This window comes from Herpailurus yagouaroundi, unplaced genomic scaffold (assembly GCF_014898765.1).
Source record: "Herpailurus yagouaroundi ecotype Mexico unplaced genomic scaffold, PumYag 67793, whole genome shotgun sequence".
Classification (NCBI taxonomy): Eukaryota; Metazoa; Chordata; class Mammalia; order Carnivora; family Felidae; genus Herpailurus; species Herpailurus yagouaroundi.
Window position 1 is genome coordinate 18235531 of NW_024420586.1, and position 25269 is coordinate 18260799.

A 25269-nucleotide genomic window follows, 5' to 3' on the forward strand; every position below is an offset into this window, starting at 1 on the left:
CTCTCTGTCCCAAAAATAAATAAACGTTGAAAAAAAATTAAAAAAAATTTTTTTTTAACGTTTATTTTATTTTTGACAGAGAGAGAGAGAGAGAGACAGAGCATGAGCGAGGGAGGAGCAGAGGGGGAGACACAGAATCCAAAGCAGGCTCCAGGCTCTGAGCCGTCAGCACAGAGTCCGATGCGGGGCTCGAACTCACGGACTGAGAGATCATGACCTGAGCTGAAGTCGCACGCTCAACCGATGGAGCCACCCAGGCGCCCCTTCTTCTTCTTCCTTTTTTTTTTTTTTTTAATATTTATTTATTTTTGGGAGCGTGCCAGCGGGGGAGGGGCAGAGAGAGGGGGACAGAGGATCTGAAGCGGGCTCTGCGCTGACTGGCTGACAGCAGCGAGCCCGATGAGGGGCTCGAACTCATGAACAGCAAGATCATGACCTGAGCCGAAGTCAGAGGCTCAACCTACCGAGAGCCACCCAGGCGCCCCTGTCCTTCTCTCTTCTTGCTGAAGCATTTTATTATGGGACAATTTTTCATGGTCTTCCCAAAGCTTTTAAAAATCCCTTTTAAACTCACTTCTGCCTTTAAAAAAGCAATGCCCCCCCTCCTAATGATCCTTTCCCCTCCAGAAGCTCATGGTGATTGCAGGGCCTATACCAAAGACTCAAGGAGACCCGGGCCCCTGGTGAACACAGGCCTGTGGCAGACCCAGGCCCACAGGGGTCACAGAACTTAGAGCAGACACAGGCCTTCGGCAGTCACTGGGCCCAGGGTCCAGACAACCACCAACTCCAGGGGCAAAACACAGGGCCACGATCCTAGTTCGGTGGCTTCAGTGAGGCCAGGGGAGCTAATTCATGGCCTCCACTTAAGCACTTCCCAAGGATTAATGACTACAGGAAAAGCTGACGGCCTGAGGCAAAGCAGAAAGCGGGTCCCCTCAGCTCAGCATTAATTCCATCGTTATCATTATCGGGCCAGACACATCTTCCAGGTTGTTTTCTGTTTTTCTACAAAATGGAGGGCGGCAAAGAGGCAAGTTTTTCAGCTCTGGGGCATTATTCTTCCACAGCAGAGCTCTCCCGCTGGGGGCGAGGGGCGGGCGCTAAAAACCATGAGGGCGCTAATCAACACAGACTTTTCCTGAGCCGAAGGCTTCTCCAGCAACCCTGCGAAGACCTTCCCTTCTCCCCACAAACCCCAGCCTTGTCCCTGAACGACTTGAAGTCTCCTCCAGGTAAACAGGCTCTGCCGGAGGTTATAGTAGGTTTCCTTTTTGGGGTTTGTTTTCTTTTCTTTTGTTTTGGTTTTGTCGCAGCAGCTGGGGTAAAGAAAGGAGGGACTTCTGGCGGCTTCTTCATGTTACGGGGTGAGGGGCTAGCGTTCGGGCGCAGGAAGGCAACCTTCCTCCCCTCCATAGGATTCTTGGCCTGCTTTCCCGGCTAGTTTTGCTAGCCTGGTCTCGGGGAACACACCGTGCCAAGGAAAACAAAAACCAAGGACCCAGGAGAAAAGCCGCTGTGTACAGAGCACAAGCCTCTAAATAGCTCGCCAGCTCCCGTCTAAACCTCAGAAATGTGACTTTGGGGTAGGACGAGGGCTGTTGCGGAACAGAATCGGGACAAATCCGGAACAGGGCAGGGATCCTGTAATTGCACTGAATCGTAGGTCTATTGAAAACGTGGCCTTCATGGGAGACTCTCAAAGCCCCCTGTGGTGGCAAGGCTGAATTTTCCCGAGGGGGTCGCCCGAGTCCCCCCCCCCCCAACAGGGTGCAGGGGCCGAGCGGCCAGAACAGAAGGCCCTGTCCTGAGGAGGCCTGGACGGCTGGGTGGCAGACAGGCCCGTGTGTCTCAGCCCCGTCCTTGGCCAAGGCCGGAAGATCCTGATTAACATGAAAACGAAAGACAATTGGGCGTCCTCGGCGGGCGGCGGCCGGCTTCTGTGCGGCTGAGGGGGGAAGGTAATCATTCTATCACTGTCTTTCGTGGCCAATTAGATGATTCAGCATATTCCCGGCCTCTCTCTCCGCTGAGGTGATTTATAGTGAGCCAGCGCCAGATGGGGTTGTGTGCGAGACATGAAAACATTGGCGGGGCCTCTCACAGCCACCCCGGCTGCTGACAGCTTCTATTGGAGAAATTCTCCTCTCAGGCGAAAATAGCTACTTGCGGGGATCTCCTCACGGGTGGGATGAGAAGGGGGGGGCAGGAGGGTAGAGGTTAGCCCACTCGGCTGTTGTGGGAGAAGAGCTTCGGGAAAACAGCTCAGAAGGCGGTGGCTCGGAAGGAGGCAAGAGGGGCAGGGATGCTTTGCCTGTGATGCCTGAGCTCCCGTGTCTGGGGCCTGCAGCGGCAAGTGGGCCTGATGCCTGGGGCGCAGGGGTGAGCGGCCATGATGGGAACGTGTGCGTGCACTTGGGATGGGCCCGAGACGGGCCTCGGCATCCGCATTCTCGTAGGTGTTTTGACGGGCTGCTCTGGGTAATTGCTTTGATGGGTGGCTCTGTCCATCCTGGGCAGTGGGTAGATCGCATAGCTACTGAGCCGGGAGGGTGAAGGAAGCTGTGCTGTGTCCTCAGGGGTAAGGAAGCCCCAACATAATCTTCCCGAAGGAGTCAACGGTGGGCCCGACGGCTCTGTGTTGTTCGGACGCTAGGAGTTGTTTCCATCCATCTGTCTTTCCAAGAAAGAGAGCCTCCAGCTTCTGTAATGAACTCTGGATGTCACCCATTGAACACTGACCATTCCCGGCCACTCCCTAAGTCACTTATTGGAAGGCTGAGAGGCCTGGCCTGACATCGAGTACCACCCTCATCACCGCCGTCATCAGTGCTGATCCACGTCATTTTCCCTCACGCTTGTGAAATACCTATCATATGCCAGCAATTATTCCAGATGCCTTACATGCCTCATTTATTTCCCAAGACGATCCTTTGGCTATTAGCATTCTGTGATGGTTAATTGAATGTGGCAACCTGACTGGGCCGTGGGGTGCCCAGACATTATTCTGTGTGTGTCTGGGAGGATGTTTCTGGATGAGACTAACAATTGAATTGGTAGACTGAGTAAGCAAATTGCCCGCCCCGGTGTGGGTGGGCCTCATCCAATCAGGTGAAGATATGAATAAAACCAAAAGTCTGAGTTCGAAGAAACTTTGGCCTGCCTGCTTGTCGAACTGGGACATTGGTTTCCTGCCCTCAGAGTGAAACTTACAGCATCAGCTCTCCTGGCTCCTGGCTCCCCAGCTTGCTGACTGCAGATCTTGGAACTTCTCAGCCTCCATAATCATGTGAGCCAATTCCTTTTTTTTTTTTTAAGTTTATTTATTTATTTTGAGAGAGAGAGAGAGCACGAGTGGGGTAGGGGCAGGGAGAGGGGGAGAGAGAATTCCCAGCAGGCTCTGCACTGTGTCAGTGCAGTCTGACTTGGGACTCTACGTCATGAATCATGAGATTATGACCTGAGCTGAAATCAGGAGGCTGATGCTTAACTGACTGAGCCACCCAGGCACCTCCCAATTCCTTATAATAATATTTCTCTCTCTCTCTCTCTCCATATATATATATATATATATACACACATATACATATATACACTTCTTTAAAATTTTTTTTTAATATTTATTTATTTTTGAAAGAGAAAGAAAGGGGGGGAGGGGCAGAGAGAGAGGGAGACACAGAATCCGAAGCAGGCTCCAGGCTCTGAGCTGTCAGTGCAGAGACTGATGCAGAGCTCGAACCCACAAACTGTGAGATCATGACCTGAGTCGAGCTTAACCAGCTGAGCCACCCAGACGGTTCTATGTATACATACTTCTTCATCAGCATAGTCATAGATGTTTTGATGGGCTGCTTTAGGTAATTGCTCTAATGTGTGTCAGTGTTTTATATATATATATATATATATATATATATATATATATATGTATCTCCACATCCACATACATGTATCAATATATGTACTAATAGGAATTATACACTCACCAGTATGTATTACACACACACCAATAGGTTATCTGTATCATATAAGACATATCCTGTTTCTCTGGAGAACTCTAATACATATCCCCATTTCACGGATAGGGAAACTGAGGCACGGAGAAGCGAATTCATTGCACAAGGTCTTAATTAGGAAGTTGGGGTTTGCACCCAGGCAGTGTGACTCCAACGCCCTCCTGCCTCAACAACTAGTTCTGCCCTTTGACTCCTTAGCTTCTGCATATTCAAAGACTTCCTCAGCTGATTCAGTGTGGGAGAATGCGCCGAGAAGGCGTAGGTCCCGGGCCATGCCACTAACTCGTGCTTCCCATCCAAACCATCCAGGCCCCATCGTGGAAGGATTACTGAGAATTCTCCAGGGCTGCCTTGCCGCGTGCTGGGCTCTCAAACCTCAGTGACCTGAGACCGCTGGTGATGTCGTGGAAGCTGGAAGGTGAGCAAACTGGCTTCTAGGTCCACCTGGCTGTTGGCAGGCCGTGTGGCCATCCCTCTGCACTTGGGTTTTGTCAGCCGTTGAGAGGGAGGTATAGCCTCGAGCATGTCTGTTGCCCGGGGGGGTCCTGTGATTCCGCAGGGCTTTCCGGATGGCTCACGAAACAGCCCGAAGTAACCACCTCGGCCATTTCACAGCCCGAGTGGAGTGGAGGGTGGCAGTTCAGGTTTGTAGCCGAAGTCTGCCCTTTCCTGAGACTTTGGGCAGGTTCCTTAACCTCTCCTGGCCTGTTTCTGTAAAATGGGGCTGACGACACCAACTCCCGGGATTGCCGAGATTGTTAGAGGTAATGCCAGCACTGTGTTAATATAGTGGCCACGTGAGCTGTGGTATTCCCTTCCCCTCCTGACTCAGTTTACGTCACCGTGGCTCACTGTCCCAGGCTGAGGACTAAAAGTGTCACCCATTTCCCTCCCCTTCCCTTTCAGGAGTCTGAGAAAGCCTCTCAAGAACCCTATGGGATCCAGCTGCCTCTCTTGCAGGGTCATGCTTATTTTCTCTCACCGGTTTTCCCCCTTCTTTCTTGTTTCCTGGCTCTTTTCCCCGATGCCTTTCTTTTTTCCAACAAGCAGTTGCTAAGGAGCTCTCTATATGTGCATTTGTGTTGTTTCTTTCAAGGTCACGTTTCCACCAGCTTTCGGAACGTGAGGCAAGCAGCCTTCCTTCTTCTCAGCCTGGCATCACGTGACCGCTCAAAGTGGGGAGGAGGGCGGAGGCTGCCTGTGCAGGGCCGTGTGTGTATGTAGAGAGACACCTATATACGCATATGTGTGCGTAGGGCAGAAACCCACAAATGGAGGTGTGTATATATACACGTGGATGCCCACGTGTGTACACGTGTGCACTCCGGGATGCCCACAGATGTGCACATGCGTGCACGTGAGGACACCCGTGTATACACCAAAACACGATTCTCTAACAGATGCACAAATGGGTCTCGTAAGACTTTCTTCTTCCCCTTCCCCCAAAGTGTAAAATTGCCAGTGACTATCAAGTCGTGTCTACCGGGTTTGAAGGAAGTAGGATGTGTCTGGGTAACAGGAAAGAATCCATGCCAGATGGTGCTCTTTTCATCTTGAAGGCCAACATGTTGAGATGTGCCTTCACCCAGAGGGGAGAGAAAATTCTTAAATCAATCAAACAAACTAAGCAAGGTGGGGAAGAGACATACCACGTTCATGGATCAGAAGACTCCACATGGCGAGGATGCCAGTCTCCTCCCAAATCGATCGATATGGTTAACACAATTCTAAACTGTGGAAAAGCAAAGGAACTAGGATAGCCAGAACAGTTTTGAAAAAGAAGAAAATTGGAAGAATTACACTACTTGATTTTAAGACTTCCTACAGTATGACAGTGTGATATTGGTGGAGGGATAGGCCTATAAATCGATGGAATAGAATACAGAGTCCACACATAGACCCATCAAAATGTGGCCAATCGTTTTTTTTTTTTTAATTTTCTTTTTTTTGAACGTTTATTTATTTTTGGGACAGAGAGAGACAGAGCATGAACGGGGGAGGGGCAGAGAGAGAGGGAGACACAGAATCGGAAGCAGGCTCCAGGCTCCGAACCATCAGCCCAGAGCCCGACGCGGGGCTCGAACTCACGGACCGCGAGATCGTGACCCGAGCCGAAGTCGGACGCTTAACCGACTGAGCCACCCAGGCGCCCCCAATCGTTGGGTTTTTTTTTTTTTTTTTTTTTTTTTGATGAAGGTACAGGGCAATTCAAATGGTGTTGGAGTAATTGGACGTCTGAAGCAAAAAAAAAACCCATAAATCTCAACCTAAACCTCACACCTTATACAAAAACTAACTCAGAATGGACCACACGTCTAAGTGCACAGTGTAAAACATAGAAATTCTTTATGCCCTCGGGTTCAGCAGAGTTCTTAGACGTGAGACCAAAAGTATAACCTATGAAAGAAAAAGCGTTGAATTGCACTTGACCCAAATGGAAAACTTTTGTTCTGTGAAAGCAGCAACCTACAGACTGGAGAAAATGTTTGCAAATCGTGTATCCAACCAAAGACTTGTCTATAAAATGTGTAAAGAGTTCTCAAAACCCAACAGTGAGAAAACTAACAGCCCAATGAAAGATGGTCAAAAGACGTGGGCACGCCACCAGAGAGGATAATAGATGGCACATAAACCAAAAGCGATGTTCAACATCATTAGCCATGAGGGAAACAACACTCAGCTCCTCTGAGAAACGGTTCAGCAGTTTCTTACAAAGATGAATGTACAATTGCCATGTGACCCAGCGATCCCATGCCTGTTATTAAATGAAAACGTAGGTTCATGCAAAAATCTGTCTAAGAAAGTTTATAACAGTATTATTTACAATTACCCCGAACTGGGCGCCTGGGTGGCTCAATTGGTTAAGCGTCCGACTTCGGCTCAGGTCATGATCTCGCAGTTAGTGATTTCGAGCCCCGCGTCGGGCTCTGTGCTGACGGCTCAGAGCCTGGAGCCCGCTGCGGATTCTGTGTCTCCTTCTCTCTCTCTGTCCTTCCCCCGATGCTGCTCTGTCTCTCTGCCTCAAAAATAAATAAAACATTTTAAAAAATTACGATCACCCCAAACTTGGACACATCCATCAATGAGTGAATGAAGTTAGACAAAGGGTGGTGTACCCATCCAGGGAAAACCATTCAGCCATAAAAAGAAATAAACCATTAACATACTCAATTTGGATGACTCTCAAAAGCATGATGTTGAATGGAAGAAGCCAGTCTTGAACAACTTACGTGCTGCATGATTCCATTTGTATGAGGTTCTAGAAAAGATGACACTACAGTGATGGGGAATGGAGCAGTGGTTGCCAGACATTGGGGGCGAGGGGGGCAGGTAGAGCTTGACTACAAATGAGGAGCCCAAAGCAGGTGTTTGGGGTGACGGAGATGTTCTGTGTCCTGATTGTGGTAGTGGTTACAAGACTCTATGCATGTGATGGGGCACCTGGGTGGCTCTGCTGAACATTCGACTTCGTCTCGGGTCATGATCCCACGGTCGGTGGGTTCGAGCCCCGTGTCGGGCTCTGTGCTGACAGCTCAGAGCCTGGAGCCTGCTTCGGATTCTGTGTCTCCCTCTTTCTCTGCCCCTCCCTCCCCCCTTCTCAAAAATAAATAAACATTAAAAAAAAAGAACTGTATATACACACACACACACACACACACACACACACACATACACACACACGTTTGGGGGAGGGATGTCCCTTAATGAATTAAACACCCACTACCATTTATCTGTTTGAAGGAGTCGTGATTTCTTTCCTCTTTTCAGAAGGGAGACTGGATACATTCACTGGTGTTAGACAGACATATTCATCACCTATAGAAGTTGGAGGTTAAATATTTTGTACACAACTTCCCTGCCTCCACCACCCCCTCCCCGACACCTGGACGCCATAATTCCTTTCCGTCACACTATACCCAACCTTTACTTTACTATCACAATGTGCCCGTACGTGTGGGGACCACATTTTTTCATCCAATGTGGGCCACGTGGTCTCTGTTAGAACCAGTGTGCTTATGGACACAACGAGACAAAATGTTTGAAATTGAGACTGACCACGGGACACTCAAGGCCCATGGTGGTCCGGCCCTGACAGTGTCTCTGGCTTGCCAGTGACCCTATAAAAATGCCGCGTTTGTCTCATTTGGAACCCTTTTTCTCGAACCCCGCCTCCCTCTCAGAAAAGGGGATAGCCATGGTGGAAACGTGACTCCTGATAAACAGATAAGCAGATTAGGACTGGCAGAAATTAGGCCCCTCGAAGCAATCAGACTGAAGATAAAACAGAAATTTAATGAAAATTGAAAATACAATCCATATTACGTAGCCATTAAAAATGATGTTTACCAGGAGTTTGCAATAACATGAAAAATGCTTGTATCACCACGTTGAGCAAGAAAAGAGCAAATTACCAAATTGTGTGTACAGTTGATCACAATTATATTTTAAAAGATGTAGATTAAAAAACACGGAAGCTAAATATACCATAAGGCTGGCAATGACCGACTTTCAGTGGGAAGAGGAGTCTCCCCCACCATTCGGTACTTTAATCCATATATTCCAAATATTTTCTAGATTGACTACATTCAAGTAATTTAAATTAATCTTCAAAGTTAGGAAATAGAATGTTGGGGTTTTATTTTAAAAACACAATTTGGAGCACTGGCGCCATATGCGTAAGTGATCAAATATTTATTCAGCACCTAGCCTGTCCTGAATCCTTTGCACAATAAAACCGGCACGGCCAACCGCCCTCCCCCCGCCCCCTCCCACGGCAAAGTCTCTCCAGCACACACAATGTCATCATCTGAGCACTGCATTTGTGACTAAGTGCCTCCTCGAATAACCAAGGCAGGCCCAAGGGTCTGGCACGGACATCATTGACAAGTCAGCTTCCTTTTGACAATTTCACCAGGACAGACACCTTACAATAAATCCATGCCTGGACCTAAAACGTCCCCAGTTAAAACCCAGGTGCCTCCTGTGAATCACAGGCTCCCAGCGACTCTGGCTCAGCCTCCCTCTAGTCCAGCCCAGCCCCCAGAGCTCATCAAACACGTCCCCTTTTGTATCTGGTGGCCCGCTCTCACCGCCAGCTTCCCCTGATTGACAGCCTTTGCAGAGTTACCGAAGGGCCCCTCAGCCTGCCTTCCCTGACGTGGGCATTCTTCCCCCTCGGGCTAAGACCTCTCCCAGCGCCCCCCCTCCCCATGCCCCCAAGTGATCTTCAGGCCAATCACAATGCCTGGCCGCCCTCATTAGTCCGGGGGCCTTCTGGGCCCCTCCTCAGTGCAAGGCACCATTCACACTGATCCCCGCCCTCCAAATTCAGTGTTAGGCCACCTGACCCCTGTCGGCAACAATTTCTGTGACACGACTCAGTGTGGGAAAGGCCAGTGACACTTTCTAGACAGATCAGGCCCCACAGGGCCTTCTTTTACCCTGCCCATCTCCTGCAGCTGCACCTTTCTGGGCCAGGATGGAAGGTGGGGGTAGCCTCTTGGCCTGGAGTACACACCCTCCTGGGGTCTGGTCTTCAGTTTGAGATCCCCGGAGAAGATTCCAGAAAGGGCTCTACCATCCCTTGTTAACCACAGAAGCGGTGCAGGCCAAAACAGGAGAAGCAGACACAGGGTTCAATCTGCCATAGTGCAGGGAGGTTAAGCTGAGCCCCAAAAGAGAAGGAATGGGTAACCCCAACCTCCAGAAACCCCCAGCCTAATTGGGCAGACAATTGCAATACATTACGGTGAGTGCTACAATAGGGGCGGGCATAGCCCAGTATGGAGTCCACAAAAGGGACTTGTCTCCCTCCAGCCTCTGGGTGTGTCAGTGTGAGCACACACGAGTGTGTGCAGTGGGAGGAGGTCAGGAAAGCATCCCACCCACCCCCGAAGAGAAGCTGGTAACTGAATTAGTCTCGGCCAATGGGTAGCAAGCAGTTGGCCAGGCAGAGGCGTAGGGAGGGGCATTCCAGGTGGAGGGAACAGAAGGTGCGAAGCCACAGCCCAGCTCCAGTGTTCTCGTTCCGTTTTGTCACAGGGGGACCTCAGGGGAGTTCACCTAGGGACTTGGTGTAAGCCCCACTTTTGTTTTCTACCTGAGGTCATTGGTGCTGGGCATGCTATCTATGTATGGGACGCCTCCCATGTGGCTTGGGTTCTCCCAGCGTTGTGGCTGGGTTCTGAGAGTAAAATGTCCCTGGAGGTGACATCCAGACAGCGAGGGTCTCAAGAGGGAGACTTAGGTGGAAGCTTCATGGCCTTGGCTCGCCTAGCCTGGGAAGTCATTCACTGTCACTTCCACTGCATTCTGTTGGTTAGAAGTGAGTTACGAGGCCATTTCAGATTCAAGGGGCAAAGGCATAGATGCTACCTCTCCCTGGGAGAAGTGCCCCAAAATGTGCAGATTTGGTTAAAACTGCTCTGGATGGTGTCAATGAGCTAGTCCTGCCCTCTGTGACACACTGGAGCCTTTTGGACGGCAGCATTAAAAAAGAAACCCAAGGGTTCCTAACAGCACCACTGATGAGTTCATTAGGGGAAAAGCCCAGATCTAAGAGTCACGCGTTATTTGAATGACAGCTTGAACCAGGACAGCCACCAGCAGCAAATTCATTCCAGAGGAAGCTTAATGCATACATCAGCTCAAATAAACGTCTGTTCCATCTGTTGATGGGAACAGCAAATGCAGACGGTGGTATACACAGCAAAGGAAGGAACGGTTTAGAGAGGGTGAGAGAGGCATTTCACTCATTAGCAAGATGGGAGAAGTGCCCCCCCTTTCAAGGCCCCCTTTCATCAAAGAGCCCTAGGAGGAGTCAGAAATTGTTTTGGGGGGCAGATGCCTGGCTGGCTCAGTCAGGAGAGTGTGTGACTCTTGAGCTCGGGGTTGTGAGTTTGAGTCCCGTATTGGGTATAGAGATGAAAGAAAGAAAGAGAGAGAGAGAGAGACAGAGAGAGAGAATGAAAGAAAAAGAGACAGAGAAGGAAGGAAGGAAGGAAGGAAGGAAGGGAGGAAGGAAGGAAGCAAAGAAGGAGGGAGGGAAAATATTGTTTGGGATTCAAGGTTTGGCCAGCCACGTAGCTTTAGATGGCTCACTTTGGCTTTCTGGCCTCTGCTCCCTCATCTGGAAGATGAGAGCATCAGATGAAGGTCTCTGAGATTAGCCTGAGGTTACTCCTTGATATTAACCAAAGGAATGGCATCCAGTAGGTCAGGGGGAGTTTGGCTAGTACAGGGAGACCATCCTTCAGCTCGGCAGGGCTTTGCCAAGACTGCCAGCATGGGCCTGGGTAGGAAACCAGCCAAGCCAGCCCTGCTGTCAAAATGCCACACGTCCGAGGACATTCTCAGCCAGAGTGCACAGAGTCCCCAGGAATCGGCACTATTGTTTCAATGGGAGTGTTCCCCTCGTGAAAAATCACATCCCAGGGCACCGTTCAAGTTACTATTAAAATGAAAAAAAAAAAAAGAAAAAAAGAATTCTTTTGCACCTTCTGTGCAATTTAGGGGGAGGAAACTTGGCAATTATTCTCAGCTGGCCAAAGAGAGCCACTTGACAGATGACTTTTTTACATCCTGAGTGGAGTTCTTTGAAACACCCCATATGGAATCCCGGTGAGAGGCTTTTTCCACGCCTGGATCAGCTCGCTCCTGAGACTCCCACACAGGATTCTGCAAGGCCAAGGGTACCACAGGACCAGGACAGCACAGGTGCCTCTTGGAGGCCTGAGCACCAGGTGGAGCCATATGTGAAAAGGTTGGCCTCATTCCCCTAGCCTCAGGCTTCTTCCAGGTCAGGACGTGGGGGAAAGGCGGAATCTTGGCTGATAATAAAGGACCTCACATAAAACAGTTGGGAGGAGGGAAAGATTTGGGTCTGGCCGAGTGGGGACCAGAAGCGTGCCTGCCTGCCATTTCTGAAGGTCCCTCTGTAGATGCACGGGTTTCAATCATGTGGAAGATGATATTTTCCAAAGATGGCTACCACAACAACCCCCATTCATCCCAGAAGCCCTTCTACAATGTAAGGTGGAGTGGGATATATGTTCTCCCCCACAACTTGAATCTGCTGACCTGTGACTACAGGAGAAGTAACACTGTCTGACTTCTGAGGCTTGGTCGTTAAAGGCCAGCAAATGCCCTCAGGGTTCTCTCTTGGGCCTCTCCCTCTTGGAACCCAGTAATAACGCCATGAGCGAGCCCAAGACACATGGGCAAGCCCACGTGTTCGTGTTCCACTCAGTAGACCCTACTGAGGTCCCAGCCAACAGCCAACATCAACCCCTAAACGGGTGACTGAGGGAGCTTCCAGATGGTTCCAGCCCCCAGCCTTCGAGTCTTCCCAGTTGAGGGCCCAGACATTATGGAGCAGAGACAAGCTGTCCTTATTATAACCTTTCAAATTCCTGACCCACAAAATCTGTGAGCAAAATAAAATGGTTACCGTATTAAGCCACCAAATTTGGGGCTGGTTGTTATATAACAATAGTAACTGACACCCTTCTGAATTGGTTGTAAACCAGTATTTTCTCACACTGTAGTCCTTGGATTTCCCACAACAGGGTGGGTGAGGGTGGGAGAGAGGTTTGCCAAAAACGCAGCCCTGACCCTACTCCAGATTCAAGGAATTGGAATTTCTGAGGGATAAGATCAGAAAAAAAAAAAATCAATATTTATTTTATTAAAAAAAATTTTTAATGTTTATTTATCTTTGAGAGGGAGAGACAGACAGAGCTTGAGTGGGGGAGGAGCAGAGACGGAGGGAGACACAGAATCCAAAGCAGGCTCCAGGCTCCAAGCTGTCAGCACAGAGTCCGACGCGGGGCTCAAACCCACAAACCGAGAGATCATGACCTGAGCCGAAGTCGGATGCTTAACCGACTGAGCCACCCAGGCGCCCCAGAAAAAAAATCAAGATTTTAAACAACCACCTCCACTTGATTCTTAGGCATTGTTGTGGGCAATTCCATTAGTGCAGGGTCAGGGAAACAATCTTGACAATGATCGTCTCAGTTGTTCTTTGGTTGCAAGTTACAAACTAAGTCTAGAAAACTGAAACCCCAAATGAGACTTTCCAAACAGAGGCACACACCTCTCACTTCTACTCTGCGGATCTCCTTCGATTTTCCTTCCCTTGCAGACCGGCCACTTCCCCTCCATGCCTCCTGGCAGCCAGGTGTGGCCTCATGACTCCACGGAGATGTAATGGGAAAAGCCATGTGACGAATTTCTAGGAGCCTTCCTTCAAATACAGCCAACATGTGTCCTTTGCCCCATTTTCTACATTCCGCTGGCCGGAATGTGGACATGAAAGCTGGCACTGCCGGAGCAGCCATCTTGGACCAAGAAGTGACCTTGGAAATGGAGACTACACACAGCTGAATGACAAGATAACAGGAACCTGGAGAGCTGAGGACAAAGTGGAACAGGGCCACCACACCAGCCCTGACTTCATTCTCCTGGACCTCTGTGTATGAAACAGATAAACTATCTTGTTCAGGCCACCGTGACTTTGGGTCATTGTTACTTGCAACTGAATGTCACCTTAACCAGCACAAATAGCAGATGCCACAAGAGAAAATCTCCAGGTGATTGGGTACCTAGGGCCAAGGGCTGACTGGGGACTGCCAGGATCCTCCTAGGACACGGGTCTAAAACAAGCTGAGGTCAGAAAACCCTCCTAGGTCTAGAAACAGACCAGGAGACGCCCGCTGGCTGTTTTGAAGTTCCTTCCACAATCCACAGGGTTGTTGAAAACGTTGTGACAGATCGGGGCGCCCGGTGGCTCAGTCGTTTAAGCGTACGACTTCGGCTCAGGTCATGATCTCACGGTTCATCAGTTCGAGCTCCACGTCAGACTCTGTGCGGACAGCTCAGAGCGTGGAGCCTGCTTCGGATTCTGGGTCTCGCTCTCTCCCTGCCCTTCCTCCGCTTGCACTCCGTCTCTCTCTCTTTCAAAAATAATAAATAAAAACATTACAAAAAAAAAAAAAGATGTTGTGATAGACTACCTGCACATTCATTCCAGGCTCTCGTGAGGAGCTAGATAATGTCTGTCAAAGCCAGCTACGTTCTAGGTGCCCAGGGCAATCAGTTCTCCTGGTAGCAGGTGCTGAGGGGTCTAGCTTCAAATTTAAGCTTGTGCTGAAGACCTCCTTAGGGTTTGGCTTTCATCTAATTACTCCAATATTTGTTTATAATCATGCCATTTAATGGGCACTTCCTATGTGCTGGGCAAAGTGCTAAGCACTTAGCACACATGACTTCATTTATTCTTGAAAGAACGCTATACGGAAAAGTTTCTCTTCCTCACAGTGTGAGAAAACAGGCTCGGGGGGCGGGGGCGCAGGGGAGGTGACATATAACGAGCCCAAGGTCGCACAGATAGCAGCACAGGAGCTGGAACTCGGACCCAAGTCTCAGTGATTCCCAAGCTCAGGGGCTAACATTTCGGTGACCTCCTAGAAAACCAACTCTCTCCCCTTCCATCTGACTGGAGCCGGCTCTCCAGGCTGGCACTCTTCCTCTCCCCAGGGGGCAGAAACCCGGGACACTCCCAAGGATCTGGCAACTTCTGCCTTCACAGTGTTCTTTAGCAAGGCTGTAGATGAAACGGAACATGCCGGAACAGGCTTGGGCAAGTGGGCAATGCCTCCGAAAGGGGTTTGTAAAGTACCATTGGTCCAGGACTCAGTGGGGGTTGGAGAGAAAGGGCTATTGGCCCGAAGCCACAGGAGCCACCTGTGAAAGAAAGCTGGGTGTGTGTTTGCGTCAAGTGTAATAGGAGTGGATCCGGTCACGGATGACTGCTCAGGGGAATGTTTCCACCTTGAAAGGCACCCCTGCTTTCCAGTGAATGATTACTAATTGCTCATTCTGGAAAACGAGAAGCCCCTCTCTCCTCTCACCTTTACCTTTAGCTCTCTCTCCACCTAAACTTCTTGACTTGCAAACCACCAATTAGGAGGCAACAGAAACTACTAGCTGCTAATTAATACTAATTAACAGGGCTACTTAGGGTAAATGCTGTTGAAAAAGCCCAAAGTGCTTACCTATTACTGAGCTGAATTGGAAAGGTCGTGCCAAGGTGACGCGGCTGCCTGGCTGTCCTTCCATTCATCACCTTTCTCCCCGGAACCTTTCTTCCCCTCTGGCCATGGCCCCGTGTCACTCCAGAAGACAGAGACTGTCTTTTTTGATAACCGTCAGCCACCGTCTCCACTGTGCCTAGGATAAATGCTTTGGTGGAGGCGGAAGGCACAGAAGGAAGTCTGCAGGGACGTTTGTGGTGTCCGAGAACCTCGGAGGGTCTTCTGAATGTGGTCTCAGGGGTCCGGGCCTTACGGCCCAGCGTGGACTCCCTCGTCGCCAAACCCTTCTGTGCCCTTGAGGTTTTGAACACACGGGTGAAGGCGCTCTGGAAGTCAAATCAGAGAGGTCCGCTAGATGTTTCTGGCTGCCCACCTTCTAGGCACGTGGGGGAACTGCACTTCCTGGCCCGCTGAGGCTGACTGGGGCCGTGTGACTGATCGGTTGTAACCAGGAGGTGAAGTTGTTTTCCCTCTGTCACAATAGATGATAGACAGCAATGTTCTAAATAGCGGCCCATCGGGGCGCCTGGGTGGCTCAGTCGGTTAAGCGTCAGCCTCCTCTTTTTTTTTAATGTTTATTTATTTTTTGAAAGAGTGAGACAGAGAGACAGAGAGTGAGCAGAGGAGGGGCAGAGAGAGAAGGAGACACAGAATCCGAAGCAGGCTTCGGGCTCTGAGCTGTCTGCACAGAGCCCGACGTGGGACTCGAGCTCATGAATCGTGAGATCATGACGTGAGCTGAAGTCAGACGCTTTGTCGACTGAGCCACCCAGGCGCCTCCGAGCGTCAGATTCTTGATTTCAGCTCAGGTCATGATCTCACAGTTCATGAGCTCGGACCCCACGTTGGGCTCCGCGCTGACAGCACAGAGCCTGCTTGGGAATCTCTCTCCTTCTTTCTCTGCCTCTCCCTCTCTCTCTCAAAATACATAAATAAACTTTAAAAAGCTTTTTAAAAATCCCAAAAGTAAATAAACAGACAGATAATAATAAGTAGAGGCAAATAATAAAGAGAAACAAGCAAATAAGTAAATAGAGGCACCCGCCCCAGTGATTCTTAACCTCTTGGTGTTTCGGGCCCGTTTTCCAATTTGGGAATCCTTGGTAACATCCTTGAAGGGATTAGAAATCTCCTACGACAGGAAACAAGCCCACAGTGGGCACAGGTAGTTCCCTACGCCAGTCGCCGGGGGTCTTCAAGGCCCCTCCGGCTACCGCTCTTCAACCCTCGGCACGTTTTGCATCGGTAAGCGCTGCCCCATCGCGGAGAATCGTGGTTTCCGGAGAGCGGGCTCGATGCACACCCCACCTCCCCCCCAAGCCTCTAGCCTCCATGCCTGCCCTGCTCAGAACAACGTTCCATCTGACACGGAGCCGGGACAGTTTCACGCGGCCGTCGTTACTCAGTGGCCGGGTGGGAACTCACCTCCAGGCAGCCGTGGCCCCCGAGGACACTTCCAAGCAAGCCAGCCCCAGATCACAGGGAAGAGAGGCTCACGAACCAAGATAAAGAGCTTGAATCAGGCGGTGTGGCAAAGCAACTGGAAACACACACAGTGAGGAGCAAACAGAGAGAGAGAGAGAGAGAGAGAGAGAGAGATGGGGTAGGTTCACATACTGAGGACAGGGTCCAAGCGGACAGAAGGACCGCACTGCTTGAGTGCAGGCAATGCTCTGTCTCTCTCCGCCACCCCCGTCAGCCTTCCCCACTGGTTGCGTGGGTACGAGACCACGGTGGAGGTCTGAGGCGCACAGAAGTCTGGAAGGTGCCTGGGGCCAACCGCGCACGCATGCTCTATCAGAGAGGCGCAGAAACAGCGTGTCTGGCCACGGCTGTGCGTCTTCAATTAGCCTGAGGAGCGGCCGGGGAGGCTATTTGCATTTCTTGGGCACGGGACACATGGGGCCAGAATGAGAGCTACCAATGGGTGGCTGAATATTGAGTGCCTCATATGCCTCATGTATATTTAGTTTATTATGAATATTTAGTGCCTCAGGTGCCTGAAATATATTTAGTGCCTCATGAATATTCCATGCCTCTTGTATATTTAGTGCCTCATGAATATTAGGAATCTCTCGCTCCTTCCACCTCTCTCTCTCTGTGTTCGCCCATATGCTCTACCTTATCTGCCTGACGTTTTTCCCGGCTTGCAAACTTCCTTATCAATGGCAAATTTCATCCGTCCCACTGCTTTCTTGTCTTCTGTGGCACACTGTGTCGGTTGTGGCAAAAAGTAAATCACCTTGGTCAGGATTTTACCGCACGTCTGCGGGGGCGCACAGGACACGGGGGGTGGGAGGGCAGCACACTGTCCTGCTCTGGGCCTGGCACTGGCCAGGCCTATCTCGCGTGATCTGCCCCAGACCCCCGAAAGGTAGGACTTGCCATATGAGGAGGCTGAAACACAGAGAGGTTTAGAAACTTGCCACGGGTCACACAGCTGGTAAGAAGCACATCCAGAACTTGACCCTAGATCTGTTTATATCACCTCCATTAGCTCAGGCTTTTGGGCTTTCGTCTCCACTGGGAAGGAGGGGGGCCGCTTCTACATCAGCTTGAGGCCTCCCGTCTCTCACCTGCACAGCTTTCTCTCTGGTCCCAGCTGCTAGCACATCCCCACTTATACTCTCCAATGGCTTCCTATTATTTTCCGAATAGAGATCCAAACCCTCACCCCAACTTACTTAGTACAAGGCCAGCATAGTCTGGCCCCTGCTGACCACCCCGGCCCCTCTCTCACCCTGTCCCCCTCTCTGTCTGTCCTCCAGTCACACACCAATCTTTTATCAGTTCTCAAGTACGCCATATTACCTGCCAGCGCAGGACATTTGCACATGCTGCTCCTTCCGTCTGCAATGCTTTTCCCTTCCCCTCTTCATCTAGTTCGTGCCCACTTGTCCTTATATCTCAGCTTATGTGTCCCCCTACCTCCAAGAAATTCCCCTGAGCCCTCTAGTCTAGGTCAGTTTCTTAGTTTACAGATTCCTTCCCTGCAGAGTACTGGTGTCCACTTGTAATTATACTTGCATTGGCGGCATTACTTACTAGCCTCTTCATCGGCCTGTAAAGGCTCTGAAATCAGGGACACTGGGCTTTTGCTCCCCACTGTATCTCTAGTGCCTTCTCTGTAGGTATTTGTTGTTAATATAGATTCTTATCCTGAGGCAGGTGCCGGGCCCCCTGCATCAGAGACACCCTCAGCTAGTAGTTTCTTCCACAAGAGGGAGAGAAAAGCTACCTTGCCTGGAATCAAACCTGAGGACCACCTCAAGTGATCTCAAAAGGAATCTCCGACCCATTAGCTTGCTGGAAAATTCCATGACAAAATGCCTTTGGAATGGGGTTTTCTGTGAAGGTGCAAATTGCTCGGGAAGAACTTTCACTTGAGGCCACAGCTCAGTTGCAATCAGATTCCAGGGGCGTGTGGCTGGCTCAGTCGGTAGAGTGTGCAAATCTTGATCTCAGGGTTGTGACTTTGAGCCCCATGTTGGGTGTGGAGATTACTTAAAAATAAAAAAAAAAATTTTTTTTTAAAGAATCAGATTCCAGTTACATTTATGGAGCACCTACTGTATGCCAAGGAGTGTGCTAGGCACTTATCACCCATATAACGTGTTAGTTATCTATTGCTGCATAACAAATTACCTCCACAAATTAGAGGCTGAAAACAACCCATGTTCATTATTTAAAAAAATTTTTTTAATGTTTATTGATTTTTTGAGAGAGAGAGAGAGAGAGTGAACAGGGGAGGAGCAGAGAGATAGGGAGACAGAATCAGAAGCAGGCTCCAGGCTCTGAGCTGTCAGCACAGAGCCTGATGCGGGGCTGGAACCCACAAGCTGCGAGATCATGACCTGAGCTGAAGTCAGACGCTTAACCGACTGAGCCACGCAGGCGCCCCTATTTTTTTTTTTTAATTTTTTTTTTCAACGTTTATTTATTTTTGGGACAGAGAGAGACAGAGCGTGAATGGGGGAGGGGCAGAGAGAGAGGGAGACACAGAATCGGAAACAGGCTCCAGGCTCTGAGCCATCAGCCCAGAGCCTGACGCGGGGCTCGAACTCACAGACCGCGAGATCGTGACCTGGCTGAAGTCGGACGCTTAACCGACTGCGCCACCCAGGCGCCCCTCCCCTATTTTTTTTTTAATGTTTATTTATTTTTGAGAGAGAGACAGAGTATGAGCAGGGGAGGGGTAGAGAGGGAGACACAGAATCTGAAGCAGGCTCCAGGCTCCAAGCTGTCAGCACAGAGCCCGACGTGGGGCTCGAACTCACAGACCGCGAGATCATGACCTGAGCCAAAATCGGATGCTTAACCGACTGAGCCACCCAGGTGCCCCAGACAACACAGGTTTATTATGTCATAGTCTCTGCAGGTCAGGAATCCAGGTGTAGCTTAACTGGGTACCTCTAGTTAGGGTCTCCAGTGAGGCTGTGGTCAAGACGTTGACCAGAGTCACAGGCCTTGCTGGGAGTGGGTGGGTGGGGGAATTCTAAGCTCACTCACGTGGCTGTTAGTGGCCTCAGGTCCTCACCGGCCGTTGGCTGGAGACATTTCCTCACCACATAGGCCTCCCCAGAAGCAGCTCGTGACATGGCAGCTGGCTTCCCTTGGAGCGATTGAGCAAGAAAGCAAGAGAGGGTGGGCAAGATGGAAACCAAGTCTTTCCATAGCCTAATTCTGTATTCTATTTCTGTTCATTAAATGTGAGTCAACAGGTCCGACCTACACTCAAGGGGAGGGGATTACACAGGAGCATGGATTCTGATGAGGGATTCTGCCTCAAGACTGTAACATAGAAATCCTATCTGAGCGTCCACCCTGCTGGCCCATCCTATCGATTTCAATGTCAAGACTACAACGTGAACTCCTGTCTGAGTTTCCAGTTTGTTGGCCTGCCCTGTGAATTTCAAACTGCGGGCTGTGACATCAACTCTTGCCTGAGTTTCTGGCCCTACAAGTTTCAGACTTGCCAGCCTCCAGAATTGTATGTGTCAATTCCTTAAAATAAATGTCTTCATGTGTGCGTGTGTATTATACATATGTGTATACACACACACATGCATATATATAATATGTATATATATGTGTGTATATATATACACACATATATATGTGTATATATACATATATATACACATATATATGTATATGTGTATATATATGTATATACATATGTATATATATGTGTGTATATATATATACACATATATATACATATGTATATACATATATATACACATACATATATATTTGTATCCTGTTAGTTTGATTTCTCTGAAGAACCTACTGATACAGTAAGTTTTCCAAATCATGTAATTGGTAAAGTAACGAAGCAGGGAGGTGGAGAAAGAAGTTGAGAGCATAAAGTGGCCATTAATCAACAAATATTTACTCAGTGCTGTGGCAGATTCTGTTTTCCAAATATGGCCACCACAAGACATCCTAACCTAAGCTCTTCTTACGATGTGATTTTGAGACTTCTCCCATCAAGGGTGGGGGGGGGTCTCTGTTCTCTCCCCCATTTTTTTTTAAGTTTTATATATATTTATTTTCAGAGAGAGAGAGCACACACGAGAGAGAGACGGGGAGGGGCAGAGAGAGAGGGAGAGAGAATCCCAAGCAGGCTGCAAGGTGACGGCAGGGCTCGATCCCACAAACAGTGAGATCATGACCTGAGCTGAAATCAGAAGTCCAACGCTTGAGTCAACTGAGCCACCAGGCACCCCCTGTGCTCTCTCCTTGAATCCCGGTGGGTGTGTAACTATAGCAGAAGTAACACTATTTGATTTCAAAGCCCACATCGTGAAAGGTGACACCATTTTATTCTACCGTCTTGGGATGTTCCCACTTTGAACTCAGCAGCCATGCTGTGAGGCTGCCCAAGCTAGTTCATGTGGAGAGAGCCCCTGGGGAAGCCGCATCATAGGTGTTCAGGCTGACAGTACAACTGGGTTTCAGGGAAGTGCACAGACTTTCGGCCGATTTCACCACCAGCCTTTGGAGTCTTCCCAAAAGAGATCCCAGTCATTCTAGAAGGGTGACAAGGTGCCCCTGCTATACCTTGTCTGAATTCATGACACACAGAAACTTTGAAGCATTAAGAAAAAAGACTGTTATTTTATTTTTCTATATTTATTTTTGAGAGACAGAGACAGAGTGTGAGGGGCAGAGAGAGAGGGAGACACAGAATCGGAAGCAGGCTCCAGGCTCTGAGCTGTCAGCACAGAGCCCCGTGTGGGGCTCGAACCCACAGATGTGACCTGAGGCAAAGACACATTTGTTCCTCATGGTTCTGGAGCCCGGGAAGTCCAAGTTCAAGTTTCCAGTGAATTTGGTTCCTAGTGAGAGCTCTCTTCTTGACTTGCGGATGGCCGTCTTCTTGCTGGGCCCTCCCACGGTCAAGAGAGAGCATCTCTCTGGTGTCTCTTCTTACAAGGGCACTAATCTCATTGTGGAGACTCCACCCTCATGACCTCAGCTAAACCTGATTACCTCCCAAGGGCTCCACCTCCAAATATCACCACACTGGGGCTTAGGGCTTCAACATAGGAATTGGCGGGACTGGGGATGGACACATGGACATTCAGCCCATAGCAAGTTTACATGCCTAATGGAGGGAGCAGTTCATAATCACATAAACACCAAAGTAGACAGTCGAGCAATGCTATGGAGAAAATGGAACAGGCGATGTGTTCCAGAGGTACCTCTTGAGCCACAGGGTGGCCAAGGAAGGCCTCTCTGGAGCCATTTGAGTTGAGATGTGAATGACAGGAAGAGGCAGACTAGCAAAGAGCAGGGGAAAGGCATTCCCCGGCAGAAGGCACAACAAGTTCAAGGCTGGAACCAAGGCCAAACTTGAATGGGGGCTCGTTGAAGGGTGTCAACACCCAGGAGGAGGCAGGGGCCTCCAAGGAGTCTGGTAGAAGGCAGGCCCCACTGCCTGAGGCAGGGATAGGGAACTTCCTCTTGTTTTCTCACAGCCATCGTGGGGTGGGGGGAGTCTGGGGCGGGGTGCAGGTCAGACCCAGAGCTCTAGGAAAGTGGATCCTGGGAGGGGTCGCTGCCTCAGAGTTGGTCCAGCCCTGCCCAAAGCCTGCTCTGTGCTGAGCTGACCTCCACCCCGGCCAGGGGGAGGGAAGGAGGGAGGGAGGGTGGGGGGGGGGCAGAGGGACTCCCACGCATATCAATGGGCTCTTTCTCCTTTCAATAAGCTCAGCAGAACTCTGGCCTTTGTCTGGGGCCCCTGCTCCGCAGGCAGATCTCATAAAGGGCCTGCAGGCCTGGACTAAGTACAGCGCAGTCCCGGCTGGCCTCACAATGGCAGGGTGAGGAGGTTAAAGCCGTGTCAGCTGCTCGGAATCCCGTCCCTGGGGCTTTTCCTGCTTTTGTTGTTCCTGGTCATCGGCCTGATATGCGATGGGGGCCTCTCTGCGGTTAGCTGCAGAAGAAACTCGGGTGGGGGATGGCGAGGCTGGCCTTTGCCGAGGTTACAACGGACTGGCGAGCCGTGGGGGAGGGATGTGAAGGCCCTGGTTGCACAGTCTCCAGGCTTCCAGATTCCCAGCTCCCCGGGCTCCACGGAGCTCATCGACTTGTATCTTAGATTCCCCGCTGTCCCAGGCGAGGAACCCACGGCCTCATCTTCTGGCCACTTCTCCCGCAGCAAGTGTGGTGAGGTTCCGAGGGAAGGACCCTGCCACTCTAAGACACTGCTGGGGCACTGGGGGCCTCTATGTCAGTACTCTGGTGAAGTTGTGAATGAGTCCACTAAAACCGCACATCCCCGTCAATGCAAGGACAGACAAATTGTGTAGTCACGCTATGGAATACTATGCAGCAGTACAAAAGAACAAACTGTTGAGGCCTCAGTAGCAGGAACGAATCTTACAGACATTATGAGGAGTAAAAGAAGCCAGACACAAAAGGGTAAATGCTGTTGGATTCCATTTATGAGAAGTTCATGGACAGGCAAAACTAATCGATAGCGCTAGACGTCAGAAGAGTGGTTGCTTCCGCGGGTGTTGACTAGAGAGCATGACAGAACCTTCTGGAGCTGGTGCTGTAATTGTTCTATAGCTCCATCTGGGTGATGGTCTCATATATATATATAAAACACACATACACACAAATTTACCGAGCTGTATGATTTTTTGCTTTTTGTTTTTGTTTAAGTTTATTTATTTATTTTGAGAGAGAGTTGGGGGAGGGACAGAGAGAGGGAGAGAAAGAATCTCAAGCAGACTCCTTACTGTCAGCACAGAGCCCAATGTGGGGGCTCGAACTCACAAACCACGAGATCGCGACCTGAGCCAAAACCAGGAGTCAGACCCTTAACCAACTGAGCCATTCGGGCACATTTAAGATCTGTGCACGCCAAGAGAAAAATGAAAAGAAAAAAAAATGAACCGCTTACCAACCCCTCCCCCCACCACACACACGCGCGCACACACACACACACACACACACACACACACACACACTGCTGCACAAGTAGGAGGTAAGTGCTGGGTGTTTATTAGCCCAGGGAGCCGGGTTCCAGCTGTACTGAGGATTTCAAGCTGCATTCTCAAAAGGAGGCTTTCCTGGCACCTGGTCCCTTAACTTGGTCCCCTGCCCCCATCCGGGCTGCCCTTGAGCAGCCAGAAGGCCGTCGGGCCAATTACTAACCCTTCCCCTGGTACCTCAACCCTCAACAACGGGTCAGGATGTGGGCAGCAGCGGGAGCCAAGGCCGTGTTCACGCTCCACGACTCCACCTTACCTGTTTTCTCCACTGCTTCCTCTGTGTAGCAAAATGTTGGCTCTAGGGGGCCTGGGTGGCTCAATTGGTTAAGCTTCCGACTCGGTTTCGGCTCAGGTCGTGATCTCACGGTACGTGAGTTCGAGCCCCACATCGGGCCTAGAGCTGACAGTGTGTAACCCACTTGGAATTCTCTCTCTCCCTCTCTCTCTCTACCCATCCTCTGCTCACACACTCTGTCTCTCTCTCTCTCTCTCTCAAAATAAATAAATTTTTCTAAAAAAGCTGGCTCTAGCTGCTTGACCACAGCCTTCCCTAGGAACTGCCAAATTTTGCTAATTTGGGTTCCTGAACACAGTGTTGTGATTCAATCTCTCTCCTTTCCCTGACCTGTCCCTCTCCCTCTCAACTTGAATTACCTCCCCCTCCATATAACCTGCCCACCACAGGCACACGCAGGTCAGCAAACAAACGGCCTCTCCAGAAGGGGCGCTCCGCCAACCTGTCCGTGGGCTGCTCTGGGAGGTCCTGGATGCTTCTTTGTATCTTCAAGCCAACAGGAAGTGAAGTACTAAAAACAAAGGCGGGAGGGGCCCCCCCTGGCTGGCTCAGTCAGTAGACCATGCGACTCTTGATCTCAGGGTCTTGAGTTCAAGCGCCACGTTGGGCGTAAAGCTTAGTTTAAAAACAAAACAAAACGAAACACAAAGAAACAAAGGCGTGAGTGAATGAGTCACTCAGCAAATGACTCTCCCGGGGGCCCCCGAATGCTAAGGCAGAGGTAGGAAGCAGGGAACTTTTTCCAAGCAAGGGGAAAGATGTGAGGGTGCAGGGATCCTAGAGCGGGTTGGTGGAGACTGGCAGTCCACCTCAGATGTCTCCTCAAAATTGACTATCTCACCACTGTCATCCCACCAGTTTAAGATTTGGCAGAAATCTGTAAGTATTTATTGTAGAGAGAGTACCTAAGAAATACAGGCCACGGTTTCTGCTGGAGCACTCGGATCACTGGGCACACTGTCTCCCCTGTCTCCCCCCAAACCACTAAGAAAACAACAGTAACAGGATTTAAAAAAAAAAAAAAAAAAAGATCTAAGTCCACAGGGACAAAAAGAGAGAGAGAAGAAAATATAGCCGTTGAAAGAGGTTGTCAGGGCACCTGGGTGGCTCAGTTGGTCGAGCATCCGACTCTTGATCTCGGCTCAGGTCACGGGCTCACAGTTCACGGGTTTGAGCTCTGTGTCGGGCTCTGAGCTGACGGCACGGAGCCTGCTTGGAATTCTCCCTCTCTCTCTGCCCCTCCCCAACTGGTGCTCTCTCTCTCTCAAAATAAGAAAATTTTTTTTTAAAAAAAGAAAGACGTCGTCAACATCTTGGATGCCAGAAAGAAAACGGACGAAAGGTAACTGACTTAG

General features: G+C 50.0%; 1 long non-coding RNA gene across 1 annotated transcript; it reads left to right on the forward strand.

Annotated features, from left to right (window-relative positions):
• The first annotated feature begins 3241 nt into the window (after nt 1-3241).
• On the forward strand, nt 3242-5739 carry LOC121026042 (uncharacterized). Its single transcript, XR_005788240.1, has 3 exons — nt 3242-3289; nt 4323-4431; nt 5110-5739. It is a non-coding gene; the product is annotated as an uncharacterized LOC121026042 (long non-coding RNA).
• Nucleotides 5740-25269: the final 19530 nt, after the last annotated feature.